This window comes from Pinus tabuliformis, chromosome J (assembly GCF_031772625.1).
Source record: "Pinus tabuliformis cultivar Carrire ecotype Pingquan chromosome J, CPIR1, whole genome shotgun sequence".
Taxonomy (NCBI): Eukaryota; Viridiplantae; Streptophyta; class Pinopsida; order Pinales; family Pinaceae; genus Pinus; species Pinus tabuliformis.
The window spans coordinates 742,356,642-742,383,689 of NC_142295.1; positions in this window are offsets into that span (position 1 = coordinate 742,356,642).

Below are 27,048 nucleotides of genomic sequence, written 5' to 3' on the forward strand. Positions count from 1 at the left end.
AGGGGCAGTGGTCAGGGAAATTCTCTTTACTTCTCGTCCGACTGTGGATAGAGTTCCCTTGGCACATTGCTTTGTTTACGGTCTTATCGGCCCAGCGAACCCTTGTTACACATATATTTAGTTGGGTCAATGGTTGTGCAACATACAACCGTGCCCGCCATTGTAGATCAGTGGCCACCCTGCTCCGTCGTGGCTACCCTGGCTGCATTCACCGCGCACATCTACTCATCCATATCCGGAACCGCCTTCTACCTCCGCGCTCATTCCACCTCAACTTCCTTTGTGCAAACTACCCTGGTGTGATTGCCGTGCGTGGTGCTTCTTCCATCACCCCCTGCAGCTTCGGCCTTATGATTGAAGTTCCACAAAGGTTGAAAAAATCCTCCTCCTTTGTTGCGCCGTTGTCCACTGGCTGTTGCCAAAAGGGCCGGTAGTTGCAGGATTTGTTTGGCTAATAACTCTTCCGAACCTGGGTCTATTATATAACACATGTTCCAACAACTCTTGTATTAGTTAACACATGTTACAAAAACTCTCGTATTAGTATTTAAGCACGGGGAGGTGATATGCAAGGATGCAACCCCATCTCAATCGATGTAAGAATTAAAAATTGTCATATATTTTGAATTATTCCTTTTGGTTTCTCAAGGGTGAGGTGGGAGAATGAAGTGGCCTTCAGATGGAGTTTACAACAAAACTTGGGGTCTCCTTAATTAGAATCAAACCCACTTGTTAAGATAATTTTTTAATTTTGGATGGCTTTTGGAAAATTAGACTATAACCTACAATGTTTGTGTGTTTGCAATGTATAATTTTAGAAGGGATTTGGTTTTTGATTCACATGTATATTTTGGTACCTAAAATTTGACAATGGCTTTTGGATCTATCCCTTTTAGGATTGTGGAAAAAATGTTCTTCCATGTGTGTTGGGCACAACTTTGGGATGACTAGTTCTCATTTGATTTTGTCATCATTAAAATTCTCCATTATTGGTCCATAAATAATGGATTACAAAGAAATTCAAGAGATTTTAAGAACTCTTTGATGGCATGAAGAGCTTATCCAATGAAATAGAGCTTCCCTCTTTTCAATGACCTCCAAGTTCGACAAAAACTAACATCAACGTGTCATGAAGAATGAAATTATGAATATATTAGCCCAACAAATGTATAAATTAAAACGTTTTTGAAGCATAGTGCACACATCTTAAAGAATGGTTCTCAACCTTGGTGAGAACTTTGACTCCGCAACTTCAATCCATAGGTTTTCAATTAACTATACTCTTTCATATCTCAAGGAGGAGAGGACAACACCTTAGAGGAAAGATGACATGGATATGAAGAGGAGAATTCTCTTCCTTCTAATGTAATATAGAAAAAGATGCATAACCTTCAGGTATTTTTTCTAATCCTTTTGTTTTTTAATGTAATTAGTATATTAGATGCCTATTTTAATAAGTAGACTTATAAGAAGAAATGTAATGTAATAATTGTAGGCATTTGCAAAATCTCGTTTGTGGCTCACAAAAGTTGCCAATTTTGCAGGACATTCTACATTGATACTGATTTTATGTTTGTTTCTTATATATATTTGTTTTCAAGAAAAATATTTACTTTTTGTTCAAGATGAATTGAAAATACAATCATTAGGTGTTGATGCACATATGACGTATGCCTAGTTTTATGTGGCCTACATGCCCATCACCGATATCTTTTTCATAAGATGTCCGAAAATGTTAAGTATCTAATTGATTTCTAATCAAAACATGTTATCAAAAATTGACCTATTACATATCAATAACCAAATAAGATTAAAAATCTAAAAGGTTAAAAGAACTTGAGGAAACTAGATGTCCCTCAATAAATTCATCCAAGAAGAAAACCTTTAGCTGAGGGAAAAACTTCCTTGGATTGTGACTCAACAAAACTATTTGATTCTCTTCATATAAGGGTAAAGCTAACCATTAGGGAAATACCATAAATATCCTTCAAATATAATGCTAACTATGAAAGATATAATTATTATCCTCAATAGTAAATAACATAAAAGACAAACTACAGAAGTGGTTTGGACCCTACTAGTTCCATCAAAGAAGATCCATGCATAATTGTTTTTCATAATCACCTCTCCAATCACATGACTGCGTTTTTTCCTTATACTAGGCTTATAAGAATAAAACAATGGAAGAGGTTGTAGTAAAACTTTGAAAGTGGGAACTCAAAAATCCTAAAAAAAAACCTGGGATTCCTTGTTAACCAAATTCCCCAAGTAAGAAAGTGTCAAATTGTTCTATATTCCTTCATTTTTATTTTAATAAAGTACTATTGAAAGAAATATTCCAGTGTCATTTTATCCCAAAATCGTAGAAGTGAAGTATGATGTTCAACCTCTTTCCATACTTGCCTTGAGTAAGGGAATTCTAAAAATAAATGTAAAGAGGTTTCTTCATTATTTCTACAAAGGATGCAAATGCCCAGACTTAATTTATTTCTCTTTTGAGGTATATCCCAAGTTAATACCTTCTTATTGAGATAAATACAAAGAAATAGGGTGCACTTTGGATGAGATTTAGCCTTCCATGACTTCTTTCACCACCAACAAGCTCCTTGAACCTTGTGTGCTTGTATATTTGTGTATCCAATTTTGGCAGTATAGAAGCCTCTAATTTTGTTATAAGCCCAAGAAATTTCATGATCATTATCCTTAAACATTACATGTGCCTTCCTAAACTCAATTAAATATCCATCCCAACATTGAGCTTATTTACCATCCAGGGCTAAGGCCTTGAGCTTGTAGCTAGCTTTGGCTCCAAACTATGGAAATTATATTATTATCAAATTTGTTCAATGTGCATCTTCATTATTCCTAAATATGGGGATTATATCATTGAGGAGGGAAATCTCTTCCCTGCATCTTAGAATCACATCAACACCTACATGGACTTGAACGTCTAAACTAACTTTCTGAGCAAGGAACTGACCTATGATTAGAAAAACTACTGTCAATTTTCTTCCATTGGTTGGATACTATATGAATACTCTTTCTTCTCCTCCTAATATAGTCTATGATAGTGAAAGGGGAAATATATTTTTAATTATAATCCTAGTTCTCCATGGAATATCTCTATTCAAGGAATTCCAAAGTAACTTAGCATTTGGAGCTTTACCAAAAAGGAATATTTTCTTGATACCCCAAAAAACTTGACCCCTACGCAAATCAATTATCTTCCAAATTTTCTTCCATAGATAGTTAAAACAAACCTTCTTGATACTGTCCAAAATACCTTTGGGAACATGAGCCATAAGATGGAAATAAATTGGAATAAATTTTAAAATTGAATTGATGAGGATTAGTATGTAACCCCTTGAAATCCAATAATTATGCCAAAAATTCACTTATTTTTCAATTCTAAATACTAGCTATAAACACACACCTCCTAATCCCAAAACCCAACTAGAGTTAGAAGGAGGTGGTTACTTTGCTTCCCTAGCCCTCAAGGTATAGTTATGGGTATGGGAGTTAAAATTTTTGACTTTTTTGACTTTTCCAGAATTTTGAATAAATAACATCATTGCAATCGCATCATCGAGAAGTTTCCAATGACATGAATTTTGACTCAATGTAACTTACAGATCAAAATTTATGACCATTTAAAGATAAACCAATTGCACCCCACCACATCCTCATGACCTCAACATGGCATCCTCAAGGAGGTCCATGTGGTAATGATGTGTCCATTATCCTCTGTGGAAGACCCACATGGCACCTGATGCATGGCCTAAATGGACATGTCCACATGGTAGACACAAAATCCAAGGATGGTTGGGTCGAACCTCCTCCAATTGGGACACATTTATAAATTTTAAAAGGCTAGGTTCGAACCCTGACCTTCAACCTAAGTCAGGGTTAGCCCCATCCTACCTGTCACTTAAAATAAAATGGTTCAAGGTCAGCTCGACCCTTGACCCGATCGACATCCCAAACCCAACTGATCTTCGACCTGCAGGTCGTGGAGATCCAAGTCGTCTTGTTAGAGGTCAGGACAAAGCTCACCTTAGGTTGGGCCTTTTTGGCCAACCTTTCAACCTCCGACCTAGCTGACCTATTGAACCAAAATTGCAATTTTGTTTTGAAATTTACCAGTGATTCTAGAACTTTAGTAGTGTTGTAACTTCTCTAACTTTTCGAGCTTCTTAAGCACTACTTCCAACACTTGATGGCTAACAAATTCATAAGAAATTTATGACACAAATTAAGAAACAAATAATCATAAGAATGATAACAAATCTACAACACTTTCAAGTGCATTTATTCACAAAATTACAAAGAGTTGTATCAACTCATTAATAGAGCTGAAACTTGCTTTCTTTGGCTCAATAGTTGTATCAACTGAGAAAATGGATGAACATTACTAAGAATCTCATGCATGCCTAATTAAATGACATAATGTAAACATAAGGGATAGAAACTAGACTCCTTCCCTTCAATCAAGAATGTAACAATTAGCATGCAACAATTCTGCCAATACTTATACATAAATTAAACATGCACTCAAACACAAGTTTATTAATCATTCTACACCATCCATTAACATTGCCGAGCACTCATTTCTACTAGTGAGACCCAACACCACTATAGTGAAATAGCCATGCATCCAGGATATTAGTGTAAAAGCATGCATCTCATGCGTTCATTCTTTCACATCTTCATGTAGTGTGCAATTTCCAAACAGTAAACATACACTATCCCGTAATTAGAAAAAATCATATCACTACAATAAGAAAGATTCCATGCTATTTATTGCATGAACATAACCATTACATCCACATGTTGTTCCAACATCTTGTACATATTGACAAAAAACACATTGGTCAATATTATATATAATGAAATCATGAACCATGCCATCATTGAACATCATTTTCAAACCAACAATACACACACATGCACACGCACACGAGTGCGCGCACACACACACACACATTTATTGATTTCATGATAAAATGAGAGATAGTTAGTTTAAATTAATGAGCAACTGACTCTGGGACTATGACTCTCTACCTAACCATAGACAACTGCAATCAAGTCTTGCTTATAGTTGTCACCCTGAGCCAGATTCTAGAGGTTGAGGGATCTTTCACTTCATGGATTAAACACATCCATCAATTGAACCAGGGACTCCAGAGGTTTATCCATATCTACCCACCATTTGAATTGAAACCAAAAAAATGCACAAGGATTCTATAGACCAACCATGTCCACCCTTCAAAAATCAACATTGTGGTTCCACTCAAATGAGAGATTCCAGAATTCACAAAAAAATTAGAATACAACAAGGAAGCATCAAGAAATATTCCAATAATTTTCCAGGAATAATTCCTCCACCTTGACCCTTAGGGATTTCCTAAGAAATGCCATCTCCACCCTCCTAGCCAATGACGACTCGAGAGGCAATTGATTACACACCTAGTGATTTCTTCCTGGTCCCTTTCCAACCAAAAACTTCATTCCTTTTTTCTATTCAACCTTTCTTGGCATTCAATTTTTCCTCCTTTTCCTTGTTACTTGCATTCTCCTCTTTTCCAACTCTCTCTCTCTTCTCTTTCCTCTAATTTTTTGTTCCTCTTGCTACTCCAAATCATCTTGAACAATTCAACTTCCTCCTCTTTTATTTCACTATCCCTTGAACTTTCACATTCCTCGTTGAGCTACCATATTTCAAGTAGTTCAATTTTCTCCTTCTCTTGCCTCTTTCTAGTAGTAAATCCTACTAGTAAGATCTTGTCAGCTAATGTGAAATGTGCCACTTGTCCATATTTTCCCCAGGATATTTTAAATGCAATTTTTGTTTAATTCATGCAATGAGTGGCCAACACTTCTCGCCAGATGGCAACCTACCATTCTTCATTTTAAAAATCCCGCACCTTAATATAATTTCCAACAAGTAATCACTCCATCCCTCTTGAATCCATGTCCCATTACTCAGTCCATTTTATTTTTATTAAATAGTTTAAAGTGCATACATAAATTTAGATTAATTGGCGTTGTCAAATTCCCCTCCCCCTTGGGGAACATCGTCCTTTGTGTTCTTATTCCATATGCAACAACATGATTAAAGACAAAATCATAATGTTTATGGAGATTTATAAACACAACTTTGTACAATATTTTCAATTTATATGAATTTGGTTTAATGAAAAAATAAAAAATGATATGCTTCTGTCATTGAATTATCCATTTCCCAAGGGGCTTCCTTGGGCCCAAAGTGCCTCCATTGCACATTGAATTTCTCTATTGCTAAGTTCCATAGCATGAGGCTCCTCTAGTCTAGGATTCATAGTGGATCTGGCTAGAATTCTACCTCTGGTTCCACCTATAACACAGACCAATCAATAAAATGATCAAAATCTTGTACATATCATTTAAGAAAAGAAACATGGAAAACATCATGGATTTTAATTGATGGACGTAAGGCCAACTTAGGCCACTGGTACTATCCTTTAAAGTATCTAAAAAGACCCAAAAAACCATGGTTCCAACTTGGCACATGACCCAATCTTCAAGGAGCCTTTATTGGGTTTAATTCTCAAGTAAACATGTTCCCCAACTTGGAATTCCTTATGCACCCTATGATAGTCTACATAGCTATTTAGCTTATTCTGTGCCACCTTCAAATTCTACTTAATGATCTACATTAGTTGTTCTATTTCTTTTATCATATAAGGCCCAATAAGGACCTTGTTCGCCAGATCCATCTAGATGATAGGAGTATTACAACTCCTTCCATACAATGCCTCAAATGGGCTCATCTCTAAAGACTCTTGATACCCATTGTTGTATGAAAAATATACAAGTGAAATATACTCTTCCCACTTATTTTTTTGTTGCATCACATAAATCCTCAACATGTATTCTAGGATTCTATTTGTCCTCTCTATTTTCCCATATGTCTATGGATGATAAGCTACATTGAAAGCCAATTCTTCCCCCAATCTTGAAAAAAATTCCTTCTAGGACTTGGAAGCAAGCTTGGAATCTATATATTAAATAATGTTCTTGGGAAATCCTGTAACCTCACAATTTATTTTAGGAAAATTGGAGCCACTTTACTTGTTGAATTGGTGGATTTAATTACTACAAAATGAGCCACCTTGCTCAACATTTTCATTCACTACCATAATTGTATCATGCTATTTTGAGATTCTTGGAAATTCGGTGATGAAGTTGTTATAGACATATTTGGGCACATCAACCCAAAAATTATATGTCAATAAACTAGGGCTCATCAACCCCTAAAAGAGTTGTTTCATACCCTAAAGGAACATAGTCATCTGAACACATCATTCCCCCAAAATTCCATCTGAGAAACCGTCTAGAAATTGCCTAAATTGAACCATACTGACTGCTCCACTGGCAAAGTGCGATGCATACTGAGTGATACACTACCAGGGTGTGATGCATACTAATTAGGCCTTCTATAGGGTGCAATGGGGAAGGATGGACAAATGTCTGAGACAGTTTGCTAAGTGGTTGCCCATGAAATCTTCTAGAAACTTCTCCTGTGCACCTTGCCTCTCTGAATTTGCCCAAGGATGAATAAGGGATCTAAGAGATCTCCAAATGGAACCAATTGTAACAAGTGGAAAGACACTAATCAAACCCCACGGATGACTCACACCCTTGCACACATCTATAAATGGATCCCTCATCTAAGAGATATCGAGGCTGGAATACTGTGAATTGCAAGGAAGTGTTGATAGTTTGTAATTGAGGAAGGAGCATTGTATTGTTGGTGTGATCTTGCTATTTCATGAGGTGAAGAGGGATTGAAGCTGGGAGGATGATGCTGGATCAGACAACTGGGTTGTAATTCTCCTTTCTATTAATAAATTTCTTTAAGTTTTCTTCCATATGATTGTGCAATTGTGAATGTTATCATTTGTTAATTATATATCTAATTCTGTAATGTTTATGTTGTAATAGATCATGATGCTTTGATGGTTCTTTGTTGCTGTACTTGTGCAGGTACTCTCCAAGCATGTTAAGTATGGGGGGGGGTTGCAAGATCTGTCAAAGGGGAGAGAGAGCAAGCAAGGGATTAAGCGAAAGTTCTAGGTTGGTTCCATTATCTTTATCTTATCTGTTACACATAGAAGAAATCATTGGATTGCTTTAAACTGTTGTTTCTAGGGTAGCTGCCAAACCTAGAGGGCTAGTCGTTCGACAAGACACTAGTTTTCCCAGAAAAAAATTGGTGACTCCACTGGGGAATGAATAGATGTTTGTTTGTTGTTATTGTTTGTTTTATAGACTATAGATAGAGCCTGAAGTTAGCCAGGTAGCCTTCGAACTGCTCTTGCTCTACAATTGCATAGTAGATGAATGTTGCCTTAGTCAATCTCTGGCTTAGTTTATGAATTAAACATTTGATTTACAAGCACATCTAGATGCCATTTTGGTAGCTCAGTAACCTCTCAAGACATTCCTTCATACTTTGCTCTTTACTGTTCATCAAAACTCAGCTTAACTCATTGAAAACAACTGCACATCTGAGCCAAAACCCATTTCAGTTGCATTCCTTGGACCATCGCACTGTCTTCCACTATAACCTAGTATGCATCGCACCTCCCAAGTGTAGTAAGTGTGATGAATCTATGTTTCTATGAAGCCCAGGTGCGATGACTGACTGAACTCTTTTTCCATTCTAGAAATCGAGGGTTTTTGACCTTGTTTTCAGTTTTGTTTAGTTGTTTTGCTGTAAATGAACAGTGCCTCCTTACTGAAGCCTAGTTGCATCACATAGATCAGCCTCAATTAGATTAGGGTTAGTGAATGTTTTTTGTGTATTTGTTCATCATTTACAATCCTTTGTCGAAAAGTTGTTTAAATCGATTTGTCGCTTTGATAAAAAAGTGTCGTAATTGTCGTTTTGTGTCGAATAGAGAAGTGTCGTGAATTCTTCCTTTGCTTGATAATCTATTGAACTTTTCTTCATGTATTTGGTTTGATTTGTTTATATTCAAAGTGTCAAAATAATTTTTATTCAAAATTGAAAAGTTTCGTTGAGTCTTCCTTTCTCTTTTGAAGAAGAAATTGTCGAAAATTTCATTTTGAGTTAAATATTTCAGACCTTTGCTGCATTTAGTTTTCCTTTTTGACATTTTTCACATTAAGGAGAATGAAAACAAATACATGCATTTGCATTTAGCATTTTTTGGTTTGTGTGCGAAAAAATGATTTAGGGAAATACACTAGTGTGTGCTCTTTTCTCTTTTAAGCACTGTAATTTTCTTTCCCTAGTAGCTAGGATTTTCATTGCTTGAATAAACAAAGATTGTTTATCATTGTAGATTGCATTTTAGGAATTTCAAATCATCATCATGTGGTGAACCATTGAAAGGAAAAATCTAAGCAAGATCAAATTTAAAATAAATTTCAATGAACCTAACAATGCTTTGGAACTTAATGCAACATATCTAGAGGTCTAGGCTAGAGACATGTTCGGCGTCATTAAAATTAGTGGATATTGTTTTCATTAAAGGTTGGATGATTCCTCCTCTTTGATACGACAAGTGCTAGCACAGACTTGTGCTCCCCATGCCATCGCGTATATGTTGGGAGACCACAATAGGCGTAAATCCTTTATCCATAGGAAGCCGAGTCTGTCGCCTTATTGATCGCAATGGACTGAACACAACATTCAGGAAGATTCACTGCTGTACATAAGTCCTTAGTAATTTCTCTTTAATTTATCACCAAGGTGTATATTGCAGTTTTGCGATTGGTTTGGTAATCCCTCTGTCTAGATTTTCTAGAGTAGTCACTTTCATTCCTTTTCGACTCTTTAAAAGAAAAGGTCCATTTGAGCACTTGTCCTTTCAGGCTCATTAAAAATTGAAGGAGACTAGAGTCATCTTTAGCTTTTTCTTGACTCTTAAAAACTGAAAAAGAGACTAGAGTCATCTTTAGCTTTTTCTTGACTCTTAAAAACTGAAAAAACAAAGTTGTTTCAAAGCATCTTTAAAATTAATTGAATTCGGAATAACATCCTTATTCCTTAGTTGATCTTAGGTTGAGGTATATGGAGACAAATCCAGAGTCCACCAATTAAGGAATCCCTTTTGAAGGGAATCCTAGTCCTTTTCCTTCTTTCGGAAATATTGGTGCTCCTTATATGGCTACATTATCCCTTCCGGGGCTTACCATTGGCCTGCCAGTATGGCTGTTTTCAACCTCTTTGGTTCAAAATGGGGGTACACCTTCAACTAAACAAAATCAACCGCCAATTGATCCTGAAGTTGACCCTTTTCCTTCTTCCTTGTTTGTTTCTCCCTCCCCTTCTTCCTCTTTGCTTGGTGAAAGTAGTGATACTAGTAACTAGGTGGTCGAGAAGAAGAATAAAGGGAAGGAGAAGAAGAAGAAGAAGCCAATTCAGCAAGGGGTCAACAAAGCAACCATTGCTTTGAATGCATCAGCTGATGAAAATCTTCCCATTGAACTTCCCAGACCCAAATTTCCATGCATAATTTGTGTGGGAGACCATTTTCATCGAGATTGTCCTTGCTTTCCTCAGATCTTGAAAGAATGGTCTTCCCATTCACACCATCCGGTGTCGTCAACCTCTGGACATCATGTTGGTAACACACCATCAACTAGTGATAGTAAAGTTCATGGACGGAAGGGAAAGGTCAGGATTCCATGTAGGTCATGTGAAGGTAATCATTCCCTTCACCTTTGTCCATTTTTGGATGAAGCCAAAAGAGTGTTGGATAACCATCCTGCTTCACCACAGCGACTTCCATCTGGCTACAAGAAACTTTCCCTAAGTTGTTCGCTAGTTGAAAAACTGACTGACTTAAATCAACTGTCGGTCGAAACCACTCTCTTTGAAAGTGAATCTTATGAGTCTATACCCGACCAAAGTCAACAGGTCGAGGTAACAATTGACCCAATTTCACCTTCAGCTAATCACACCTTTCCCGAAGAGAGTGAAAATGATACCGTTCAAGTTCTTTTTGTTACTTCGGATTCTAACGACCTTGGGGGCAATCTACCTATTCCATTAAGATATGAGGGAAACCCTGCAGTTCTCATAACTCAAGGGGTCAATTCTCCCGTTCCTTCAGTACCCCCTCCGAGTAGTCTAGTCACTTCCTTTGGTTGGAATCGACTAGCAAGATCCCGCCTTCCTTCTTATGTACCTTTTTGGATCATAGTATAGGTTTGTAAAATGATCGTGTCTGGAACTATTATAGATGAAGGTGCATTAGTGAGTATCCTTTCCTCAACTGCTTGGAAAGCACTTGGTTCACCATCGCTTATGCCTATTACACAAAATCTGTTAGGCTTTAACAAAGGAACTAGTTGACCGTTAGGGATCCTTCCTAAGTTACCTATCACTTTGGGAGGGAAAACCATTCATCTGAACGTGATGATAGTCCTAGGACCTTTAGATTACAATTTACTCCTTGGATGTGACTATATTTATAACTTAGAAGCTATTGTTTCAACACTCTTTCGAGTGATGTGTTTCCCGCATGAAGGCAAAATTGTCACCATTGACCAGATTTCATTTCTTGGTCCAAGCATAGCTCCAAGTCAATCATCATCCCTAAATGGTCCATTCACATCAACAATATCAATTGAACCTTCATTCCATCCACCTGATAGCCATGAGTAGTCTGGTGAATGTAATGAAGCTCGGGGGGCATGCACCTAGTAGTAAAGATAAGTTTCCCTATAGGTTATATGATTGGTCTATCATAACATTCACCTTTGTCTATTCTAGATTGGTCTATCACACCATTCACCTTTGTCTCTTCTGGACTGGTCTATCGCACCATTCACCTTTGTCTATTCTGGATGAAGCCAAAGAGGTGTTGACCATTCACCTTTGTCTATTTTGGATGAAGCCAAAGAGGTGTTGGATAACCGTCCTGCCTCACCGTAATGACTTCCATCTGGTTACAAGAGACTCTTTTTTTCATCATGCTGGGGGCATGCAAACCAAGTCCAAGCATAGTTTCCCATGGTTCAAGCTTGTCTAAAAATGAACCCATTTTCAAGCATAGTTTTTTCATTTCGAGTTTGTGTAAAAATGAAACTGACTTCAAGCATAGTTTTTTCATTTCGAGCTTGTGTAAAAATGAAACTGACTTCAAGCATAGTTTTGTCGTTTCTAGCTTGTGTAAAAATGAAATTGACTCCAAGCATAGTTTTTTCATTTCAAGCTTATGTAAACATGAAACTGAAGCCAAGAATAGTTCCCCATGGTTCAATCTTGTCAAAAGATGAACCCATTTTCAACTTTTAAAGCCTTGCGATTGCCATTCTGTCAGCCTTTTGAGCCTTGGTTATTTTCATCTCATCACCACCATCTCTTCAGCTGACCATACGCTTTCACTTGGTTGTTTTACCCTTTTGAGGAACAGTTGCAATGAGTGGTCTTATTAGCCAACCTCTTCACATAAATCAACATGTTTTGAGAAGTTCCAAAATCACCGGAACTAGTTGCTACCCTAGACACCACTCATTCCTCAAAATAGAGTCCTATTTAAACCCTTTTTAGACTTGTTAAATATGAAAAGATTGTCGAGCACTTGTCTTTTTTAGCTCGTTAAAGTGATTGGAAAAGTCATCCCTCCTGTATTATTTTATCCTTTTTCAGACCTGAGGGATTATTTTACGAAAAAACTTATGGAGTTTTCTTTTCATCCCTTTTCAAACTATCTAAACATGAAAAGGATTGAGTTATCCTTGTCGTTAAATTCGTTAAAACAATAGTGACAAACTTGTCCATCTAGACAAGACCAAGTTTCACTATCGCTAGACTCGTTAAAACATTAATAGCGACAGGTTTGCTTGAAGGGAAAATTATAGAACAAGCATATGTTATCCTCAAGATTGACAAAAATAAAGAGGTACTGTTCAGCAATGACTGGGGAAAAAGGGAAGAAACTTGAGAATTTTATGGTAGCAAGTCGCCCTTGAACATGACACTTTCACTTCATCACCACTATTAAGTTTGGTTGGGTTATTTCGTTCACCGATCATCTCACCATTGGTCTTTCATAGCATCCATTTTTTGGGGTTAATGCTACCAATTCATCTCAATCACCACCTAGTTAATGTCTCATCCACTGCAATACCTCCAACCTTCATTTTTTTCATGACCACCATTCCTGAACCTTGTGTCATCAGTTCATTTTCACCTCTTGAAATCATTTGCTTTATTTTGTGTCGTAGATGTGGGATGCATCAAGGCCCTCCTACGACGAGTCGCTTCTAATCGACATCAGCTCATTATCCAAGAAGTTGACTTAGAAACAACCTTTTCAGTGCTTTGAAGCTTGCATACATCAATGGAAAGTTTCTCACTTCCAGCAATAGGTTGACATCAATGGTATTCGACTGAAAGATTTTGCGTGGTGTTCGACATCGGATCATATATTCACACCACGTGAATTGTACTATAGTACCTTGAGGGTCATTATCATTATCGGTGATTCCTCTCACGTCTGTTAACAGCTTACATCATTGGATGGTAATCAGGTGATGTCTTTCCATGTCCGACTTCAGAACATCTCTTCACATGGATTGACTTGTATATCGGGCGAAGATTGAACGAGTTTGAAGACCTCGGATCTAGTTTCATCCATCCTACCCATGGATGATGACTCTATATTTGAAGAATCACCAGTCTGTATCTACAGACGACTATCTGATCTATGTACATGAAATGAATATACAAATCTGAGCATGGGAATGCCTCCCTCAGCTAGATCATGAAAATTATATTATGATGATGTATTGTGTTGTAACTTATGCAGGTCACCTTCTAGTTCGAAACTTCGGATCCTCATGATAAAGCATTTCACCCGACATCAATATTTACGACTTCATGCTTTAGGGGGCAACTATTATAGACATATTTGGGAACATCAACCCCTAAAAGAGTTGTTTCATACCCTAAAATAACATAGTCATCTGAATACATCATTCCCCCAAAGTTCCATCTGATAAACCATCTAGAAATTGCCTAAATTGAACCATACTGACTGCTCCACTGGCAAAGTGCGATGCATACTGAGTGATACACTACTAGCATGTGATGCATACTGATTAGGCCTTCTATAGGGTGTGATGGGCGAGGATGGACAAATGTCCGAGACAGTTTGCTAGGTGGTTGCTCATGCAATCTTCTAGAAGATTCTCCTGTGCCACTTGCGTCTCTTAATTCGCCCAAGGTTGAATAAGGGATCTAAGAGATCTCCAAATGGAACCAATTGTAACAAGTGGAATGACACTAATCAAACCCCATGGATGACTCACACCCTTGCGCACATATATAAATAGATCCCTCATCTAAGAGATCTAGAGGCTGGAATATTGTGAATTGCAAGGAAGTGCTGATAGTTTGTAATTGAGGAAAGAGAATTCTATTGTTGGTGTGATCTTGCTATTTCATGAGGTGAAGAGGGATTGAAGCTGGGAGGATGATGCTGGATCAGACAACTGGGTTGTAATTCTCCCTTCTATTAATAAATTTCTTCAAGTTTTCTTCCATATGATTGTGCAATTGTGAATTTTATCATTTGTTCATTATATATCTGATTCTATAATGTTTATGTTGTAATAGATCACGATTATTTGACGGTTCTTTATTGCTGTACTTGTGCAGGTACTCTCCAAGTGTGTTAAGTACGGGGAGGAGTTGCAGGATCTGTCAAAGGGGAGAGAGAGAAAACAAGGGATTAAGCGGAAGTTCCAGGTTGGTTCCATTATCTTTCTCTTATCTGTTACACATGGAAGAAATCATTGGATGGCTTTAAACTGTTGTTTCTAGGGTATCTGCCAAATCTAGAGGGCTAGTCATTCGACAAGACACTAGTTTTCCCAGAAATAGAAGTCTATGGGGATCACTTCCCACTTCCATTCCAAAATGGGAATGGGCTATAATAAGCATATTGTATGTTTACATTCACCCTTCACTTGCTAGCATTCTATGCATTTGGTGAAAAAATCAGCCACCTCCTTTTTCAAATTATGTCAGTAATAAAATTTTTTGATGGATGTGAGAGTCTTTTTGTATCTTGGGTGGTCGAAATATGGTTTTGCATGGAACTCTATCATTATAAGTCTCTTTAAATCATTATTATTTGGTACATAGATTATGTTTTTGAATATAATTAGGTCCTTATCTATGAGATGTGATTCTTCATCTTCACCATCTTGTTGTAACTTTTCCTTCACTTGCAGATATTTCTCATCTTGCTATCCTGCATGCTTAATATATTCTACTAGATCCATTCCATAGGAACTTATGGTTTCCACGTGATTCAATTGAATTATTCTACTAAGTGCATCAACAACCTTGTTCTCCTTTCCCTTGATGTACTTGATCTTAAAGTCAAACTCGCTAAGTATAGCTAGCCACCTCGCTTGTCTCGCATTCAACTTAGGTTGATCAAACATATATTTGAGTCCACCATGATCTATCACGAGCGTGAAATTTATACCGAGGAGGTGATACCTCCACATCTCCAATGCATGGATAATTGCAACTAACTCCAGATCATGAGTCACGTAGTTTGTCTCATGCTCATTTAATTTCCATAAATCATAGAAAACTATCTATTATTCTTGTAACAATACTCCACCAAGACCTTCTTTTTAGGAATCTGTATAAACCACAAAATATTTGTCTAGATTTGTAATCCTCAACAAATGTGTATTAGTGAGAAACTGCTTTAACTGCTCAAAGCTTGTTGCATATTCAACTGTCCTTTCAAACTTCTTTCCTTTCTTTTGCAAGGATGTGATAGGATGGTTTATCATAGAGAAATTTCTAACGAACCTCTTGTAGTATCCTGCCAATCCCATGAATGACCTAATCTCATTCACAATTTTTGGTGTTGGCCATTCCATAATGGCCTTAACATTTTCCAGATCGACAGATATCCCTTCCTTGGAGACAATGTAACCCAAATAGTGTATCTATGACAGGAATAATTCACACTTACTAAGCTTTGCATAAATCTTGTGTTCCCTCAATAACTGTAGTACTACAACTAGGTGTTTCCCATGTTCTTCTTCTGTCTTCAAGTACACCAAAATGTCATCAAAAAAGACGATCAAAAACTCATCCAAGTAAGGACAAAACACATTTTTCGTTAAACACATGAAAGTGGGAGGGGAATTAGTAAGCCCAAAGGGTACCACTACAAACTCATAGTTCCCATATTTTGTCTAGAAAATAGTTTTATGGATGCCTTCCTCTTTTATGAACACTTGATGATACCTGTTAGCGCTGCTGTGCAAAAGGGTCAAGAATGGGTTCAAAATGCTTTCAAAGGCAACGAATATACGTATATTCATGCTCAAGATCCATTCATGCTGTCAAAACCCTCATGTTGGGCTAAAATGTCTTCCACCGATAAAATTTTGCGAGAGGAAAGCCCTTGGGAAGGCGGAAATGATCTATAGGGAGGCCTAAAGCACTCCAAAACAAGCAAAATTCAAAATCGTAGGCCTAGCAGTTCAAATGAGCGACAACCGTTTGATCTGGCCGATCAACGGTCCAGATCGCATCTGTGGGTCGAAATTGGAGGAGGCAGATCGGCGGGTGATATCGCGTCGGCATATCGCATCGGCAGAATGGTAGTGGCAATGGCAGTGACAATGATGTGGCATCACCGATGAGCGATCGCCGATATCGCGTCGGCGTATCGCTATCGGGCGTTTCAATAGGAGCATGGCCTTTGCTTATATAAATGACCGCCGATGGGCCGGACCCGACGGCCATACAACGTTGTGTGCTATAGTATTTCGGGTCCGCAGCATTCACTCATATCGCATCGGCATTTCGCTGTCGGGACTGTCAAAGTGGACAAGGTCTTCACATAGGCTGTGTTCCGACCCGATGGGCCAGACCCGATGACCATAACACTCCATTTTATATTCTGTAAAGTCCGCGCCCATAGTGTTTTAAATATATTTTGTGTATTTTCTTTGTATAAAGAAAATACAAAAAGAAGCTTATGGCAAGCGTCGATTGCTGACGGGGTTCGGGCCCGATAGGGTTCTAAAAGGCTAAATATATATATTTCAAGTCCACCAAAGCCAATTTTTCATGTTTTGCGGCAGTTTTGCAGTGGCGCGGAAATCATTAATGCAAGCATACAACAGTACAGCGCAGTAGGCAGCTGCCTTCAATTGACAGTATGGCCTAGCAGGAAGCAAGACGTGCCTCAGATAGATCAACATTTATCAGTCATGATTGACCCGTGGTTGAAACTTTCAAGTCCAGATGAAGCATTGTGGGCAGGAATGAACAGTGTAGCAGTGTTTCATTTATGCCAAGCCAGGCAGTCATATTGGAGCCATTCAATGATTCAACAGCAGCATTTAATCAGCAGTATGGCCGAGGAGGAGATAGGACGCCACAGATCCAGTCATAGCATTCAGTGGTTATGGGATTCGCCCATACTTCGTCTCACCTGCCCTAGAAGGATCGCAGAGCACTAGAAAGGGACAAATTTATTCAAAGCACAGCCAGATTCGTATCAAAGGCCCATTCCTGAATGTAAATGTTGTTGGCCTTCATTTATTGATTCCTGCACGCATAACCAGCAGAGCAATTTTGTAAACAAACTCTATATATACCCAGAACAGAGATGTAATGGATTGATGAGTGTTTGATGAATGAGATCTTATTGTAGCCTTTTAACTTCTGGAGGCTGTTAATACTATGAGACCTGCAGCTTCTGGTCTTGATTTCCATTAATACAAGCTTCTTTTGCTGTCACCTGCTCACTTTCCACTTCTTCTTCTTGTTCTAGGCTGTGCCTGCTTGCATTCATTTGATGTGTTGTGAATGTTTGATATCAGAGGGGCTGTCATCCCACCTCTGTATTATAATTTAGTGGCTCATTGAAATTGTTTGCAGGTTGCTGCTGTTCAAATAGCAGAGAGCTGTCATCCTCACTGTCTATTGAATAATAGTCTTGCAGATCCTTTAATTGATTGCAGCTGGCCATCACAGAGCTTTGTGCATCTGCTAGTGCAATCAGTCTTCTTCATCATCACTTTTACCTTAAACCGTGAGTAGTTGGTGGTTGAAAGCCTTGTAGTTTGGGGGTCTTCACCCATGTCTGGGGCAAATCATAATAGGAGTGGTTATCTGGCTTAAAAGTGTTGCATATCTTCCATTTATCCATCATCTTATCCAACATAATTGTTGAATTTTTAATGTTCCTGAGCATCACTGATTTACAACCTAGGTGAGTTTCTTGGGGTGATAACATTAATTGGCGCCGTTGTCGGGGAGAGGAGAATCGAAGCTCAGCTTCCCTGGGAGAACGACACAACTTCAAACTTTGATGACAGACAAAGTTTTGAACACAGATTTTGGTTGTAATCATCTGTCTGGCGACTCCGCTGGAGGAAGGCCATCCTTTGGCGACTCCACATTGAAGTTCTGGCGCAGTTTGTGAGGCATACTAGAAGAAATCCGCAGAAGTCTCCAACTGTTCCAGCGCCTGACCCTGAAAAGTTTGTTAACCCGAAGAAAACATCGCAGAAAGGAGCATCAGGATCAGGTAAGCCCAAGAAATCTTATTTATCTCTGCATGAGGAGTTTTTAGTTAAAGATACACAATTTGAAGACTTAGAGCCTAGTACTGTTAAGGAAGAAATACCTGCAGAGATTCATAAAGCTCCTTCTCCATTTAGTTCCCCTTTGAATCTGAGTCCGAAGAAAGTTTCCCATACTGTCCAAAACATCCCAATATCTTTCCCATCCATTACATTATCTCCTACTGCTCCATCTGTTAGTATTCTTCCGCATATTTCAAACATGGCAGGACAGCAAGCACCTACTAGGATTGAAAGGATTGTTGCTGCTAGATACGGACCTTTGATATTGCCTACACCTTTAAATGCCATGCCTACAGGAGAATATCAAAAATATATGCCCAAATTTACTGGAACAGAGGGAGTGACAGCAGAAGAACATCTTGAAGCTTTTTACAGTTATGCTGATAATTTAGACATAAATGAGAATGATGTATGGATGAGAGTTTTTGTCCAGAGTCTTGATGGAGAGGCTATGAAGTGGTTTAGAGAATTACCCCAAAGATCTATAACAGATATAGAAGCATTAGATGAGGCATTTTTGAAACAATGGGGAGATAAGAAGGACTTGCTGTATTATCATACAGAGTTTGGAAACTTGAAAAGAGAAAAGGGTGAGTCTTTGCCTGACTTCAATAAAAGATTTAATAGAATGTATAGTAAAATACCAGCTGAGGTAAAGCCTACCCCTACTGCTGCCAAACTCACATATGCCAATGCTTTTGACTCTGACTTTTGCTTATTGTTGAGAGAAAGACGATGTGCTACGCTGGGTGATATGCAAGAGGCAGCCTTGGAGGTGGAATCAAATATTATGGCAGCATAAAAGTTAAAGAGTCAAGGTGACAGAAGAAGGCCGAGAGCTGAGGCTTCTTCTTCCACTGCATCAACTTCCGAGCCTAAGTTAGACAAAATGACCAAAATGATAGAGTCATTGGCTGCTGAAATTTCTAAGTTAAAGGTTGAGCAGACTTCAGGCAAAACAAGGCAGCAAAGCACATTTGTCCCAAGAAATCCAAACCCATTCAGAAAAGCAAATGAGCAGCTACAGATTATGCAAAGGGGCGAAGAAGTAAGAGAAGATCATAAAGTAAAGGTTCCCTTTCAGAATGCAGTCATGGAGGGGGAACAATCTGAAGAAGATGAGGATGAAATTCACTGCTTAGAGGATAAAGGTAGTGCTGTATTTTTAACACTGGCCGAATATGAAGAGTCATTGCTACAAAAGCAAAATAGCCAGAGGTGGGACAGTGGTGCCGTTCTGCAATCTGGTGAGCAGCAGCAAAGATATAATCTAAGATCCAATGCAAAGAAGGTAAAAGAAAATACTACGCAAGAAGCAGCTGCTCAAACAGTGCCACAGAATAGCAGGCAAAGAAGACCAACAACTGATCTTGTCACCCTCAAGGCCCCTGCTCAAGAGGTAAAAACTACTGATAAATCATTCTCGTCTTTCAGTTTTGAGTCAGAAGTTCAGAAGCTGAAAATAGCTGTCCCTCTGGCTGAGTTGGTCAAGAGTGAATTGTTTAGAAAGCCCATCCTTGAAGCCCTTGAGCTAGAGCCTAACCAATCCTCCATTGACTCTGTTAATTTGCAAGACGACAAGCCTGCTATTGTGCTTAGCCCCATGATTGAACCTGCAGATGATACTTCTCCATCTTTCTATGTTTCATTAACTATCCATGATAAAATCCTCCACAATTGCCTGCTAGACACAGGGGCCAGTCACAATTTAATGCCTAAAACTGTCATGGAAGAGCTAGGCCTTGATATCACCAGACCCTATCATGATTTGTTCTCATTTGATTCAAGGAAGGTGAAATGCCTTGGATTCATTAAGGATCTGGCCGTTACCCTAACCCAGCTGCCCATGAAAAGTATGATGATGGATATAGTGGTGGCCGATGTTCCTCCTAAGTTTGGTATGCTGTTGTCTAGAGGGTGGATTAAGAGACTAGGAGGGACATTGCAGAATGATCTGTCTTATGCAATTGTTCCAGTGTTTGGAGGAGAAAGCAGGAGGTTATACAGAGAAGCACAACTGGCATATGTTATTAGTGATGAGAAGAATCCTACAAACCATCCCATATATGCAGTGGACACTGATTTTGGAGCTTGCATCCTCCAAATAGAAGAATCTCAGAAGGCTGCATTGCATATCCGGAAACCAATAGCTCAGGCTGAACATGATACGGATGGTCAGATTTGGGAAATGTTTTTTGATGGAGCATGTACCAAGGAGACTGCAGGAGCAGGGGTGGTGCTAGTATCTCCACAACAAGAAACAGTTTAGTTATCTCTAAAGCTGGTTTTTCAGGTGACAAACAACATAGCAGAATATGAAGCACTGCTGTTGGGCCTTCATGAAGCCAAAGATAGAGGAATAAAAAATCTGAAGGTATTTGGAGATGCTGATCTGATAATTCAGCAAGTAAACAGAATGTTCCAAGCAAAGCATCCAAGGCTGAAAGCTTATAGAGATGAGGTATGGAGAGTCAAAGAGTTCTTCAATTTTTTCTGCATTTCATATATTCCTAGAGCCCAAAATCAGCTTGCTGATTCCCTTGCTGTCTCTGCTAGTTTGTTCATCCCTCCATCGCCTCCCAAACTAGTTTATGAGGTACAAATGAAGTATAGACCCTCTGTGCCTGATAATGTCCACCATTGGAAGGTTTTTGATGATGATGATGAGTTAAGTAGGTTCCTTCAAGTCATTGATGAGTTCTCTGAAATGCAAATTGACCAAAATAATGATGCTTTGTTAGAAGATCCCAAGTCCCAACTTAGAAATAAAATTGGCAAGAATAGCATAGTCCAGCTTCCTAGTAACCATATTCCTAAGGGTCTAATTCCTCTTGAGAGATTGTTTGACCACAATGATGTGCCTTACAAAGCTGCCCAAAAAGAAGATCAGTCTCAAGTTTGCAAGCATGATATAGGAGGTCCAGGTCAGCCCAAATTCATAAATCTGTCCACTAATCTATCTGCTGATCAGAGTGCTGAATATTGCAAATTAATGAGGCAATTTGCTGATGTGTTCGCTTGGGAGTACAGTGATCTGAAAACATATGACAGGAGTATAATACAGCATAAAATTCCACTTGAAAAAGGCACTATTCCTTTCAAACAGAAGCTGAGGCCAATGAACCCTATGCTCCTTCCTCTGGTCGAGAAAGAAATTAAAAAGTTGTTGGCTGCTAAAATTATAGTGCCTCTCAGATATTCTAAATGGGTGGCCAATCTGGTTGTTGTGAGGAAGAAGAATGGAGAAATTAGACTATGCGTTGATTTCAGGAATCTAAATAAATGCTCCAAAAAAGATAATTATCCCTTGCCAAAAATGGAGCATTTGTTGCAGCAAGTCTCAGGTGCCAAAGTGATGTCTTTCATAGATGGGTTTTCAGGCTTCAATCAAATCGCTGTGCATCCAGATGATCAAGAAAAGACAGCATTTACCACTCCTTGGGGCACGTTCATGTATGAAAAAATGCCATTTGGGCTAATGAATGCTGGAGCCACCTTTCAGCGCGCTATGGATATTGATTTTGTGGGTGAAAAGGATAAATTCGTGTTGATATATCTTGATGACATAACTGTTTATTCTGGCAGCCATCATGATCATCTACAGCATTTAAAAAGGGTGTTTTTAAAATGCAGGAATTTTGGAATTTCACTCAATCCCAAAAAGTCCCAATTTGCTTTGGAAGAAGGGAAACTGTTGGGGCATATAGTGTCTACTGCAGGTGTTCAGATTGACCCAAAAAGAGTCAAAGCAATTCAGTCCTTGACTCTTCCAAGATCAAAGAAAGATATACAGTCTTTTCTTGGCAAAATCAACTTTGTAAGGAGGTTCATTCCTAATTTTTCAGAGCTAGTCAAGCACATAACCTCCATGTTGAAAAAGGGAGCAGAGGTGAAGTGGACTGATGCGGCTAGAAGATCTTTTGAGTCCATTAAAATGGCTATTGTGCAAGCTCCTACTTTAATAAGTCCTGACTATAGCAAGGAGTTTCATCTGTTCTCATTTGCCTCTAAGGATACCATTGCAGCTGTCCTGTTGCAGCAAGATGAAGTAGGCCAAGAGCATCTAGTTGCCTTCTTCAGCAAAAATCTGAGGGATGCTGAAGTAAGGTATGAAATCATTGAAAAGCAGGCTTATGCCCTTATCAAAGCTTTGAAGGCTTTCAGAGTTTACATCTTGCACTCCAAAATAGTTACATACGTGCCTTCTGCTGCAATAAAGGATGTTTTAATACAGCCTGATGCTGATGGAAAAAGAGCGAAATGGATTGCAAAAATGATAGAATTCAACATAGAGCTGAAGCCCACCAAGCTGGTAAGAGGTCAGGGGCTTGCTAAACTGTTGGCTGAAGAAAATTGCAGGTCTTTGGACATTGATTTCTTGTTCAATGTAGCAGAAAATGGTCTAATGGAAGAGCATGAAACAGCTGAAATGCAAAGAGGACAATCAGTGGCCAAGAACCTAGCTTCATGTAGCTGGTATGCTGCAATAATTAATTTCCTGCTAAAGCTAGAAGTTCCTTCAGAATTTTCTCAAAGTCAAGCAAGAACGTTAAAGCTCAAGGCAACGAAATATTGCATCAATGGTAGCTTTCTTTATTGGAGGGATCCATCTGGAGTGCTTTTAAGATGCCTGGATAAACAACAGTCAATAGAAGTTATGCAGTAGTTCCATGACAGCATGTGTGGAGGACATCATTATTGGAGAACTACAGCCCAAAAGATTCTCAGAGCTGGGTATTATTGGCCCTCTTTATTTTCTGATGTATTTGCTTTTGTTAAATCTTGTGACAAATGCCAGAGATTTGAAGGTAAGCAGCATTTGAAATCCCTGCCCCTAAAGCCAATTATTGCAAAAGGACCTTTTCAACAGTGGGGCTTGGATTTCATTGGTGAAATCAACCCACATTCCAGTGGCCAGCACAGGTGGATATTAGTTGCCACTGATTATTTTACAAAATGGATTGAAGCAATCCCAACAAGGAAGGCTGATCATAATGTGGTAATGAAATTTTTATCAGAGAATATTTTCAGCAGATTCGGTTGCCCACATAAGCTTATAACAGATAATGCAGCAGCCTTCAAGGCAAAAGAGTTGGTGGAAATGTGTGATTCAATGGGCATTAAACTTGTTCATTCCACCTCCTATTACCCCCAAGGGAATGGTTTAGCAGAGTCCTCCAATAAAAGTCTGATCAGGATTATTAAGAAGCTATTAGAGGATAATAAGAAGAATTGGGATGCCAAGCTGAAATATGCACTTTGGGCGAACAGAGTGACCATTAAGAGATCTACAGGCTGCTCTCCTTTCAAGTTGGTATATGGTACTGATGCTATTTTTCCCATTCAACTTACCCTGCCCGTGGCAAAGTTGCTCCAAACAGCGCAAATTGAAGAGGATGATATGGCCAACAGAATCACTGATTTAACAGAATTATATCAGACCAGAGAACAGCTGATTGAAAAAGCTACAGCACATCAACAAAAGGTCAAGGAAGCCTTTGACAAGAAAACAAAAAGAAAAAATTTCCAGGTTGGGGACTTGGTCATGAAATGGGATGCTTTTAAAGAGAAGAAAGGCAATCATGGTAAGTTTGATGCTTTATGGACAGGCCCTTTCAGTATTGCATAGATTCAAGGAAACAACACTTTCATACTGAAAAGTATGGGAGGGGAACCAGTTTTTGATGGCCCAGTTAATGGGCGGTTTCTAAAGAACTATGTGATTTAAGGTCTTCTGGCCTTAAAAGCTGTAAATAGTCCGCTTTTATCAGTTTTTAGTGTAGCCATAGTAGACTCCATGCCCAATGGAACACTAGGAATTTTGGCTAATTTGTTGGTTGTTGGAAAGGCATTGATCTGCAGGTTCTTGAGACCTCACAGGGAGGATCTCATCCCCAGAAGGAGCCAGTGTTAGCGCTGCTGTGCAAAAGGGTCAAGAATGGGTTCAAAATGCTTTCAAAGGCAACGAATATACGTATAGTCATGCTCAAGATCCATTCATGCTGTCAAAACCCTCATGTTGGGCTAAAAGGTCTTCCACCGATAAAATTTTGCGAGAGGAAAGCCCTTGGGAAGGCGGAAATGATCTATCGGGAGGCCTAAAGCACTCCAAAACAAGCAAAATTCAAAATCGCAGGCCTAGCAGTTCAAATGAGCGACAGCCGTTTGATCTGGCCGATCAACGGTCCAGATCGCATCGGCGGGTCGAAATTGGAGGAGGCAGATCGGCGGGTGATATCGCGTCGGCATATCGCATCGGCAGAATGGTAGTGGCAATGGCAGTGACAATGATGTGGCATCACTGATGAGCGATCGCCGATATCGTGTCGGTGTATCGCTATCGGGCATTTCAATAGGAGCATGGCCTTTGCTTATATAAATGACCACCGATGGGCCGGACCCGACGACCATACAACGTTGTGTGCTATAGTATTTCGGGTCCGCAGCATTCACTCATATCGCATCGGCATTTCGCTGTCGGGACTGTCAAAGTGGACAAGGTCTTCACATAGGCTGTGTTCCGACCCGATGGGCCGGACCCGATGACCATAACACTCCATTTTATATTCTGTAAAGTCCGTGCCCATAGTGTTTTAAATATATTTTGTGTATTTTCTTTATATAAAGAAAATACAAAAAGAAGCTTATGGCAAGCGCCGATCGCTGACGGGGTTCGGGCCCGATAGGGTTCTAAAAGGCCAAATATATATATTTCAAGTCCACCAAAGCCAATTTTTCATGTTTTGTGGCAGTTTTGCAGTGGCGCGAAAATCATTAATGCAAGCATACAACAGTACAACGCAGTAGGCAGCTGCCTTCAATTGACAGTATGGCCTAGCAGGAAGCAAGACGTGCCTCAGATAGATCAACATTTATCAGTCATGATTGACCTGTGGTTGAAACTTTCAAGTCCAGATGAAGCATTGTGGGCGGGAATGAACAGTTTAGCAGTGTTTCATTGTTGCCAAGCCAGGCAGTCATATTGGAGCCATTCAATGATTCAACAGCAGCATTTAATCAACAGTATGGCCGAGGAGGAGATAGAACGCCACAGATCCAGTCATAGCATTCAGTGGTTATGGGATTCGCCCATACTTCGTCTCACCTGCCCTAGACGGATCGCAGAGCACCAGAAAGGGACAAATTTATTCAAAGCACGGCCAGATTCATATCAAAGGCCCATTCCTGAATGTAAATGTTGTTGGCCTTCATTTATTGATTCCTGCACGCATAACCAGCAGAGCAATTTTGTAAACAAACTCTATATATACCCAGAACAGAGATGTAATGGATTGATGAGTGTTTGATGAATGAGATCTTATTGTAGCCTTTTAACTTCTGGAGACTGTTAATACTATGAGACCTGCAGCTTCTGGTCTTGATTTCCATTAATACAAGCTTCTTTTGCTGTCACCTGCTCACTTTCCACTTCTTCTTCTTGTTCTAGGCTGTGCCTGCTTGCATTTATTTGATGTGCTGTGAATGTTTGATATCAGAGGGGCTGTCATCCCACCTCTGTATTATAATTTAGTGGCTCATTGAAATTGTTTGCAGGTTGCTGTTGTTCAAATAGCAGAGAGCTGTCATCCTCACTGTCTATTGAATAATAGTCTTGCAGATCCTTTAATTGATTGCAGCTAGCCATCACAGAGCTTTGTGCATCTGCTGGTGCAATCAATCTTCTTCATCATCACTTTTACCTTAAACCGTGATTAGTTGGTGGTTGAAAGCCTTGTAGTTTGGGGGTCTTCACCCATGTCTGGGGAAAATCATAATAGGAGTGGTTATCTGGCTTAAAAGTGTTGCATATCTTCCATTTATCCATCATCTTATCCAACATAATTGTTGAATTTTTAATGTTCCTGAGCATCACTGATTTACAACCTAGGTGAGTTTCTTGGGGTGATAACAATACCCATAACTCAAATCTATCTTGGAGAAGATCGTTGCTCCTCTCAACTAATCAAAGAAATCATCAATATGTGGTAATGGATACCAATTCTTGATTGTCACTTTGTTTGACTACTTATAATCAATGCAAAGTCTAAGTGTCCTATCCTTTTTCTTCAAAAATAATACTGGAGCTACCCACGGTGACACACTTGGCCATATGTAGCCTTTGTCAAGCATCTCCTTCAGCTATAATTTTAACTCAACCAACTCAGGTGTACTCATCCGGTATGGTGCCTTGGATGCTGGTGATGTTCCAGGCACTAATTCAATAGAGAAATCAACTTCTCTATGAGGATATAGTCCTAGAATATCAACTAAAAAACATGTCTCTATATTTTTGCAACACAATATACTTCTCTAACAATTCATTTTCCTCTTTCGCAACACTATCATTGGCTTTTCCATCGGTGAAATTTTTTACAAAAAATAATTTGTAGC